Below are 11,558 nucleotides of genomic sequence, written 5' to 3' on the forward strand. Positions count from 1 at the left end.
AGAAGAAAAGCATGAAATGGGATTGATAGGATAGTTGATAGAAAGCGTGAGAATACCCGAGTGGGCGTGAGTGTTAGGATGCGCTTACTGAATGATTGATCAGTCGACATAGTCGCGATCCTGTGGCCTTATGTTCAAGGTCTTAGTCTGTATGTGCAACAAATATTCAGACACATACTATTCACTAGGGCATATATGGCGAGTTATCCTCACGTGTTTCTATCAGCTAGAAGGGTGCCCGATCTAGATAAATGTTGATACCCTTAGCGGATGGTAGGGTACGGTTATATTTGAGATACTCTTGCGGATGGCAGGGTATGCTCTGAGCATTCGGGCATGATGTTGAGACCGAGTACCAGATGTTGACTATGCACAATGGTCTAGTATGATAATGACATACAAAGATGACATTGATGACTAAGATGTTGAAATGCATATGATTTTATTATCATCTGATTACCTAATTATCGAGTAGTCAATATACATCATATATGGTTGCATTTGATATTATAGCATAGTCATGGTCGGCATACATCATATGTCATATTTAAGAGAGAGTTATGATGATAGTATGATATGGATATTTATTTATTCACTATCGAGGATTATATATATTTATTAGTTATGATATGTTCTTTGCTTTTCATTTATGTATTACAGAGAAACATTAATATACTCATTCATGACATTGTGTTCTTTCTTATTCATATTATCCAGTACATAATTTATTCTCTGTTTGGCATCATTGATTCGGAGTAAGGTCTATTCATTGAGCCTTTTTCTTATGACTCTTTATTTTTCTTTTCTAATCCCCTCAGATATGTGGTACGTAATAGCAACTTGAGATATCCTAAGAAAATATTTTAAAGCAAAGATAAGGTGAGTTATAGACGTGAGATGGTATAGAAGATAGTTTATCTAGATATTGAGTTGTATTATTATTTGATATTTGTACTCGATTGCATAGATGATGATTTGTATAATATAGGTCAGGTTATAGTGTACTCATGTATTAGTGATTCTAGTTGTATCTTGATAGTTTGTCAAGGCCTGTGTAGACCTTGCCAGATTATGTAACTTTCTAGTATGGATGTTGTGGACTTAAATATTCATGAATTAACAAATTTATTTGATTAATAGTATGATTTATTTGGTGATAGATTATGTGAGCATGGATATGTTAGCATATTTTATTTGATGATATCATGATTATATAAGCACAAGAGTGTATCTATGCGTGATAGGCTCCATCCGACCTATTGCATGCACCACGCATACCGTGTGGGCGCGTAGGCATGCACGTGCTCATGCCGGGCGGGGGCATTACAGAATCTATCTATTATTAAAAGGTATAGTGATGCAAATTAGAACTATGTAAATGATAGGTCTAAATCTACAAGTGGGTGGATTTTCACTCTTGATGGTGTTGCTATTTCTTAGTGGCTTTGGCAGCAATAGGCAAAGAGGTTGAATAGTTACGATATTTTCTGATTGATTCGCTAATGTGGCCAAATTCTATGCCTCATATTTTTATTTATTGTAATAGTCAAGCCACTTTGTCATGACCATATAGCAAATCATATAACAGAAAGTCAAAACATATATGTCTTAGACAAAATTCTATGAGACAGCCATTATAAGATGAAGTAATCACCGTAGATTATATTTGACCGTGCATAAATTTAGCGAATCCTTTAACTAAAGGCCTTAACAAGAATCTAATTAGAAAAACATCATGTGAGATGAGTTTAATATTAGTTAAATAATATCACCAAATGATGGCATCCCTACCTAAACCATGGATTTTCATGCTCTAGGTACAAAGGAAATATAAATCTAGAGGGTGATGATGTAGCACGCTATCTAAACCTACACAAAAATTATTTAATAAGTGCTATGGTCCTGTAACGAACGAGTTTGGACGAGTTAAACCCTTAATGGGTGTGTATAATAAGTGTTTAATCTACAAGAGCACACAAAAAAAACTCTACCTATATGAGTGCAAAGTAGGGGTGAAAATAGATTGGATTAACTTCGACCCGACCCGCTATCCGTCCTGATTCGGATCGGATTTGGATAAAAAATTCATATTTGATTCATATACGGATAGAATTTAAAAAAAAATGGATACGGATTTAAATACGGGTCAGATATAATTTTTGAATCCGGATACAAATATCGGATATTTGTTTACCCGCATATTTTTTGAATGATTTATATTTTTTAGTTTGCTTATTTAAATAGTGAATATTGATATTGTTACTAATGATGTGGCATATATTATTTGTAGATATTAATTTCTCTAATTTTATATGTATTTAACATACAAAAAATTTAATTTTTGTGAAACTCTTAATATTTTTGTGTTAATTATTCTAAATAAAATATAATACTTTATTTAGAATTCGATCAACACCCGTTTATGATCCGATTCTCTATCCGAAAATTATCCATATCCGTTTAGTTAGGATATGGTTTTAATTTTGCTATCCGTCCAATATTCATATGTGAATTCATATCCGGACTAAAAATATGAATCCGGATGTAGGTTAAGCACTATCTAGTTGGTATCCGATCCTTTTTCACCCCTAGTGCAAAGTCATAGTGCTTATGTCAAAGTTTGGTCAACTCATAGTATACTCATAAAGTCCAAATCAACACATAGCCATTGACGCACAATTGGGAAGAATATTAAGATTCTGATAAAAATATGTGTGGATTTTCTAGTTGTGTCATACATTTTATGTCCATTAACCTACGGATATAATTTTGAGGATTTTACACTATATGAAAATTCAAACCATATGGTATTTTTACTTATGTATCGATATCTTTGTGTAAACAGTAAGCATTTTGAAATCAAAGTTATTATAATTATTTTAAAATAAGTGGAGGATTGTTAGAAATATTAATTTCTATAATGTTATTTTAAAATAAATAAATAATTTTGTGAATGGATAATTAGATAAGGCATACTTTCATAATTATAACTAATTGTTAGTTATTTAAGTAGCAATTGCATCTTTTGGTCTTCTAACTACCATAACTAATTTTTAGTTATCTAACTACTAGCATCTTTTAGTTTGTGTCTTTTTATTTTCTATAAATAAGAGATGGTGTTTCTATTTTGAGATATGAAAAGTCATTAGTGCTTGCTTTTACAATTAACTCTTATTCATATCAAGATTTAATATTGCAAATTGCACCTTGATTCATGTCGGTCTTGTATCTCAAGAATATATTATTTTGGTAATTTTCAATCTCAACAAGTGGACTGTAAATTTATTCAAGAATAAGATTTACCTTCGTCTAACTATTGCAAGAGCTTAGTTATTTGATTTCATTCAAGTAAACTTTTCAGTTTTCTACAATTACTATTAGCATGCTCTTTGTTAGGGAGAAAGAAAGCTCATAGGCAAATATTTTATTCATTTCAAAATTGATCAATTACAAAGCTTATGCATATAATTAAGAGGAGAGATATGTGTTAAATTGTATGTAGCTTCAAATATGTAGTAATTTAGGATTTACATAAATAAGAACATTCGCATAAGTAAGCAAATACAACCCATAAAAAGGACCTTAAGTAATACCATATGGCAATTTTAAGACTTTAAGACCCTATTTGGATATAATGTAAAAAATTTCTATGAAGTTTTAGTACCATGGTAAAAGAATAATACATATTTCATTACTATGGAGTCAAAATACTATGGAGTTTTAAAACTATATGGTGTTTGGATGAGTTAGCTTTTAAAAAATTAGTCGTTGGCAAACTAGCCGTTGCAAAAATAATTTCCAATTTTACTCTCACTAGTTGTTATAAGTATGACAATGAACTCTATAAATATGACCAATCTTTTCTTAAATAAGAGCATCCACTTATTTCTCAAATTTTTATTTATTTCTACTCTATATATTCATGGATTTGGATCATTGGAGGCGAATAAATCAAGAGGATGATGATATGATGTTCATTATTTTTCCAAATTTATTTGATAATCAATCAGATAGATAGTCTTGCCATACATTGATTCTAACAGGTGCATCATATATTAAAGAAATTCTTGAAGGTCATGAAAGTCATTGCAAAAGTCAATTTCAAATTGATGCTCAAATCTTTCATGCCCTTGTGAATTTTCTAAAGAGAGAGATCTTCTTCGTAATACTAGAGGTGTTGAAGTTGAAGAGTAAGTTGCAATATTTTTGTATACGTTATCTCGAAATGCAAGTAAGCATGCTATATAAGAAAGATTTCAACATAGTGGTAAAATAGTATCTCGACATTTTAAACAACTATTAGAGGCAATTACTGAAATGACACAAAATTATATGAGGCCAACAACCATTACACCACCAGAAATACGAAACAATAGCAAATATTTTCCATACTTTAAGGTAAGGATTACTTAAATAAATCTTTATTCTTTTGAATACATTAGAAAATGTTAATTTATTTATTTTTACTATAGGATTGTATTGGTGCTATTGATGGTACGCATGTCCCTATATCAATATCACTAGAAGACCAAGGACCTTATCGTAATCGTAAAGGAACATTGTCACAAAATGTAATTGTAGTATGTGATTTTAGTCTATGCTTTGTCTACGTAAGAGCTGGATGGGAGGGTTCTATATCTGATGCTAAAATTCTATAATCTTCATTAGATCAAGATTTTAGTGTTTTACAAGACAAATATTATCTAGTTGATGCAGGTTATACTAATACACCAAGTTTATTGCTCCATATAGAGGAGTGCGCTATCATTTGCAAGAATAAATAAGCAAGGCCTAGAGATTACAAAGAATTATTCAACCTTCGACATGCATCTCACAGTAACTATGTTGAATGCCTCATTGGCATCTTAAAAATGCGCTTCTTGATACTAAAGGTGGCTACTTTTCACCAAATTGGTTCACAAAGAGATATTATTACTACAGCCTGTGTGTTACACAATTTTATTAGAATTTATAATGAGGATATGAGATGGCTAAATAATTCTATTACTCAAATTGATGACTACAAAATCATTTTGATGTTCCAGAAGGTGATGAAAATTATGGAGAAGATGACAGCATGAACAATCAATGCACTGTGATGCGAACCAGGTCAGATCGGATGACATCAACGGGAGATTAAACTCAATGGATTGAGTCTAGTTATCTTATTTGCTTATTTGGTTTAGTTAGAAGGTTAAGATTTTATTTAATTAGCTAAATCTAGCTCTGCATAGTTTTGGGAAAATATTCGCAAAATATTCTTCAGACGTCCGAATAATATCAAACCAGCTGGATAAGATCTCCAACCTCTAGATGTACAACTTTGGTATTCGTGATTTCTCCATATTCAAAATCTATCTATGGCGAAACGATAGATTAATCTGTGAGATAAAGAAGGCTGATTTAGTTAGTTAGCTAGCTTTATCTTGTTGTTTGAATTTCAAATCGGATAATCAGAATGTGGATACGATCCGCTCTGAATTTTTACTTCTATAAATAGGAGTGGACATGTATTGATAATTTTATAGAATTGAATTGAGAGAAATCTGACTTTAGCCAGTTATTATTCTCGTCCTTATCTTTTTACATTAACCATTGAATTGTCTTTATCTTCATAGGAGTAGATCATAACCGTAGATCCCCTTTAAGCATATAAACCCTAGTCACCTCCTACCTCCAGCTGACGACCGCCACAACATTAGAAATTACCATTCTGCCATCCCTTACCTATCTCTACTATTTTATTTTTATCTTTTCATCCTGACCTCCGATTTAGGTAAACCCAGAGCCATTAGAACCCTAACTCATAAGGCTACCTCCACTTAAATTTTCATAATCATCCTACAAATGGATCATTCCAGATCTGGTCTGTAACACACTGAAGGTGCAATCAAAAGAGATAAAATAGCTCATCAAATGTGGAATTACTACTGTAACATAAGAAGAGCTCATACTACAACATATGCAATATAATCACATGTACATTTGCTTATTAGAGCTTTTCGTACTTCAACAAATTTTTCTATATGCATAATTTGGTTACTCACATATATAAGATTTGCATTTTTTTTTTATAAAATGAACTTAAAAAAATTCTATCTTCATATTTGTGAGTTCAAAAGAGATTATCCAAAAGGAAGATAAACATCAACCTATTAAAGATCCAAAATAGTCATAAAAAATTAGAAATAAAAATGAAGCATCCTACAACTCCAAGGTAACTAATGCAACTGAGCCCTAAGTCAAGTCACCATTCTATTACCTTTGAGAGCCATGAACGTTTCACAATTATCCTTATCTTTAAACACTACAGTTGTTTTCAACATATCTTCATCAGATACAAATTCTTCCATTTCACTAAAGACTTCAATACATTTGGTGACAGAGAATGTTGAATTTTTCTTCAGCAAATCTCCGCAAATTTTGGGCTTCAATATAACAAGTTGTCTCTTCTTTTTTCATAGCTATATAATCTTGAATATAATCAAATTTAGAACTTTTGGTAGTTTTAGATCTCTTTACTAATCCAAAACCAACAACAATAGCTCTTGCATCCCTTCTATCATTTGGGTGTTGCATTTGAGATGAAGGAATTTCAGTATAAGGTATTTGAGTGTATGGCGGGTCCATAGTTGTTCCATTAGCTTCTTCACATTCCGCTTCCCAATCAAAGTGATGAGGTGATACTCTAGGAGCAGAAATAGTAGGGTCAGGTGATAAATGATGCGCAGGAGTAACTGAATGAGATGTTGTTTGCCCTTGTGATTGTATACTAACTCTAACTCCAGTCCTCAGGTCCTCGAGATCATTTACCTTTAGCATATCTCCCTACAAATATTTATTTTATAGCATGTTAAAAAGTCAATAACTATATATAATAAGCATGAAGTTTATTACTAAAGAAAATACATACACATGTAGATCATGACATGCTAGATAAAAAGGAAAACTTTTCTTATGCCATTTTCTTGCTTCTTTATTTTCTCCAATAGCGGCCTCCAAACTTCATCAGCGACAGTCACCATATGGTTGGTGGAGTCCCATCCAAATCCACTAAGTTCATATAATTATTTTAGGATTTTAAAATTCCTCTTCAATTACTATTCACAATCTTTGATTTGATTCATAGTCAAATTTGCTTCAGAAAATTTAGCATTCAACTTATTCAACATTTTACCCTATGCTTCACTAGTCCATGCATTTTGTGCTTATCTTAGAATATCGTAATATGTTAGTAATTTTACCAAATGTGCTTTTTGGATATTATTCTATTTTGCTCTCTTTCTGTTCTTCTTTGATCCTTCACCTATATCATCAATCTAATACATTTGATCATACCACTATGATATTAATATTATGAACTTTTAAATAAAAATAATATTGAATAAAGTCACAATGAGAATCCATGGAAGAAATCAAATTATAGAATTCAATGTCAATTACACAACATCACAAAGAGAATTTATGCAAGCATCTCTACTTCCAATACTTTTAAGATTTAATACATGACAGAGATTAATATTATTTGATTTGGTACATGACAGATACTAAATTTGATTCTATTTGATTAATACTTCCAATACTTTTAACCATTAGTAATTCAATAAAATAAAAAAAAGCATTGAGGGTGTGTGTGTTGTGAGGGGGTGGGGGAGAGATAATAGCTTTAACTCTTCTCTTCTTTATATAACCCATGAACATCCCACCCGACACCCAACTCCATCTTCTATCTTCCATAGAAGCCCCACATTTTTCTCCACTCCTATCATTTTCATTAGCATCTTCTACTCCCCTTATCTATTACTCCCATTCTTTGTGGATGTGTTGGCCTACAAGCAAAACTGAACAATGATGTAGTTGTCATCTTTGGCAAACCAAGGTAGTTGCTTTATCCTCTCCTCTCCCCTTATTCTAGGGTTTTCTAGAATATAAGAAGGGCATGAGAGAGAAGGAGAGAAGAAGAGAAGACTAACTAGTGTACATGGTGTTTTCTCCCTCCGACGATGTATTCTCCATCTCCAATTTCGGGTCTATTAAAGAGAGAAGAAGATATGGGGATAAAAGAGAGATATGGGAACAAAAGAGATGAAAGAAAAAGGAGTCTGGATGATCTCAATTTAAAAAAATATAGAACTTTGAGTGGATTTTTCTTTTACTCTAGTATTACTATGTTTTAGCTTAATACTGCAATATTATTTTACTACAAAAGGTAATGCTAAACACTCCTATAGTATATTTTTACCATGGAGTTTAAAATACCATAAAATCCCCTAAATACTATGGTATTGTGAGCATCCAATCAGGGCCTAAGTACTTCACAAGACTGTGGAGAGAATGTAGTTGTATACATGTGCAAAGTGCAAAGGGACTCAACGCTGCAACAATTGGATGCATATGGTGATCACTAGATGAGAAAAGATATATTAAATTAATAGGTTAGCTGCTACCTACCCATAACCACCTCTACTAGTATTATGCCGATAATAACCCAAAATAGCAGGAAGGTAATAACATTAGTAAATAGGAAAGTAAAGAAAGAGTCGTCATCCAATAGCAAGAACAAATGAAGAAACTTGCTTCAAAATATGTCATGCCCTCCTTGGAACTTCAAGCCTAGGGGATGGAAGGAGGAACTTCAAGTCTAGGGGATGGAAGAATGAGAGATAAAAAGAAGAGAAGAGAAGACAAAATAACCCTGAGGACCAAAATCTGCATCTTATCTTGGATAGGCAAAAAGGGCACTCAAGAACTCATCACCCCCTTCTCAACTCACAAGAAGTAGGAAATGATATAGGAGATCATCTACTTCACAATCCACAAGAGAGAGGAAAATGACCCCCTTTGTTAGGAAAACCATAATAGAGAGCTAAGTTACCCTATTAGCATGATTATTGTAGTGATCTTCCTGTCACATATTAGTATCTTTCCCTTTGCTCTCCTAATGGGTCCTTTTTCTTTTTTAAAAATAAACGGCGCTTAAGTAAAGAAAGAGTCGTCATCCAATATTATATCTGGTTGGTCAAGCCAGCGGCTGGGAGTGCATGGCCGGCCACGTCGTGCCATGCAAAAATATTTTTTTTAAAGGTTGGGTTGTTATATTTTCCTTCTCCCCTTATAAAAATTTCAACACCGAAATTTAAATCACACTGGTATTATTAGAAAATCCCCATATCTAGTTCCACTATCTTCTAAGCAAATCGACAATGGTGCAATCTCACTTTTTCAAATTTATAACTTATACCACCACAATTAACTCCCTTACAAAATTAAAATTTCTAGATCTAAGTCAGTTAGGTAATTATACCATGACTATAAACATCAATAATACCACTGGTCTGTAAGGAAGCATACATTCATTCTACAATATAAAAAGTATTGTCATCTATTAAGTGAATCATATTCTACTCCAAAATACCTTAAACTGTCCCAATTTATCACTTTTCCTACTAACTACAACAACACAACATCATAATGCCATAATCACCTATGATAATACGATACAACCTATTTAAGTAAATTATCTCTAATCTACTGAATATATACTCCGGTCCCAAACATACTCAATGAATTATCCCTCAATACTATCACTAATACCAAGTAGAATGATAAATACAAGTTATTTCAAGAACATCCAAAATATTTAACTCATATTTCTCTTTCTAGAAAAATTATGTCACTAACTGAAACATACTTACCATCAACCGATATCCTCAAAAAATTTAGGCGATAGCACAAACTCTCTTATTTAAAGTGCACTGCTCATATGCTTAAACCATTATACAAATTATTAAATAAGTCAATATAAGAGATCACACATATCCATATAAGACTACAATATCAACGTGTATTCATAATACATCCTTCAGAATAACATACAGTGCATCAAATCCAACCTATCAATGTAAATCATAATGCAACCTCAAACGAAATTTATATCCTCTTCTGATTCTCTAGATTATCTTTCTTCTTAATTTGCAATATCTCAAAGGTTAAATCCAAACTATCTCAAGAAATATATATGATAAACTTTATAATGATCTTTCTATCAATCATTTCTGTATCCAAACTATTCATTTCTCGATTCACATAATTCCAGTTTGATCATTATCTATTTAATTACTATCACTACTAGTATATCCACCAAAATATCACTTAATGATATCGATATTCAGATTCAAAGAATATCTACTGAGTTCTACTAAGTAATCCAATAATGTCTTCAATATGTCGATAGATATAATATTCAATTCATAATATTAATCCATTGCCACACAAATATTTACTAATCCATCATACTTGATCTTTAATAATATATACACATATCTTAGACAAATCCATAAAATCATTGTACATGAACTAAAGCTACTAAGATTAATCTCCTGAATTGGTAATGCTATTATGATCTACTAATAAAATAACTGACACTAACTGATTCATATAAATTAGAAGACATCCAAAATATAAATTACAACCTTACTAGTATATCTTTCATTTTACTTTAGATCAACTCACAACCTTAACTTTGCAATTCATTAAAAGATTAAATTTTCACAACTATAATGGAACCAGTCATGAAATCATTATCTCATAATCAAGTATCTTTATTTTAAGACTCAAATGTAAGCCTGTAAATTTTTACAATTATTAAGATTAATCTCATCATTCTAAAAGGCTCACTTAATAACCTTTAGTAATAATCGAACATGAAAGTCAACGGTTAAACAAATGCTAAAATAATCACTTTCCTATACATCATTATTTGTTTATCTTCTAGCAGTATAATAAACATCTATCGATACACTGAATACGATCCGTCCTATGAAGCAATTAGTTTAACTTCTAAACCATCTATCAGTCATAACAAATGATTAAGTCTATAGGCTGTATGAATAACTCTATCAAGTTATCTCTCTAATTAGTATCATCAAAACAACTAACATGTCAAAGCATATAATATCTCAATTTAATATCTATGATTAAAAACCAACATATCTCATTCTTAATTAAATCACTTAAACCTCATATTTGTTCAAGAGTCTCAACTTAATATTTTATCACATCCTCTATATAAAGTCTATTACATATATTGAACAATTTAATCTTATAGCATCATCAAAAATCTTTCTATAACATCATTAATATCACCTAATAATCATAAAAAAATAAGTCTGTATATTTGTAATTAAAATTCATCAACCAAAACACACGAACATTATGCTATAATATTATTGTCCTCTAACTCAATGTCCAAAACTAAACTAATAATCAAAATATACTTTCACTATCATCTATGTCATGAGACCATCAACTTAGTAACTATCATTACTCTATATAATTCCTTTCATTATCATTCTTTCTATCTAATCATATTCACATACTTAGCAGCTACTAAACTAAATCTACTATCGTGTCATCCAGTTTTATATACATTACGTCTCAACTATTGAAATAATTCATAATCCAATAACTATACCCATGTCATATTTCCTATGCTCATTATCCTCTTTGGTAATCATCAACTTAAAGATTTAAATGAGTAATCATCTAGTAATATTATT

At 31.4% G+C, this 11,558-nt stretch overlaps 1 pseudogene; it reads left to right on the plus strand.

The window, feature by feature from the left end:
• The first annotated feature begins 1,798 nt into the window (after positions 1-1,798).
• LOC140783565 (uncharacterized) lies at positions 1,799-4,780 on the plus strand (annotated as a pseudogene).
• Positions 4,781-11,558: the final 6,778 nt, after the last annotated feature.

This window comes from Typha latifolia, chromosome 3 (assembly GCF_019914945.1).
Source record: "Typha latifolia isolate L0001 chromosome 3, TyphaL0001v2, whole genome shotgun sequence".
Classification (NCBI taxonomy): Eukaryota; Viridiplantae; Streptophyta; class Magnoliopsida; order Poales; family Typhaceae; genus Typha; species Typha latifolia.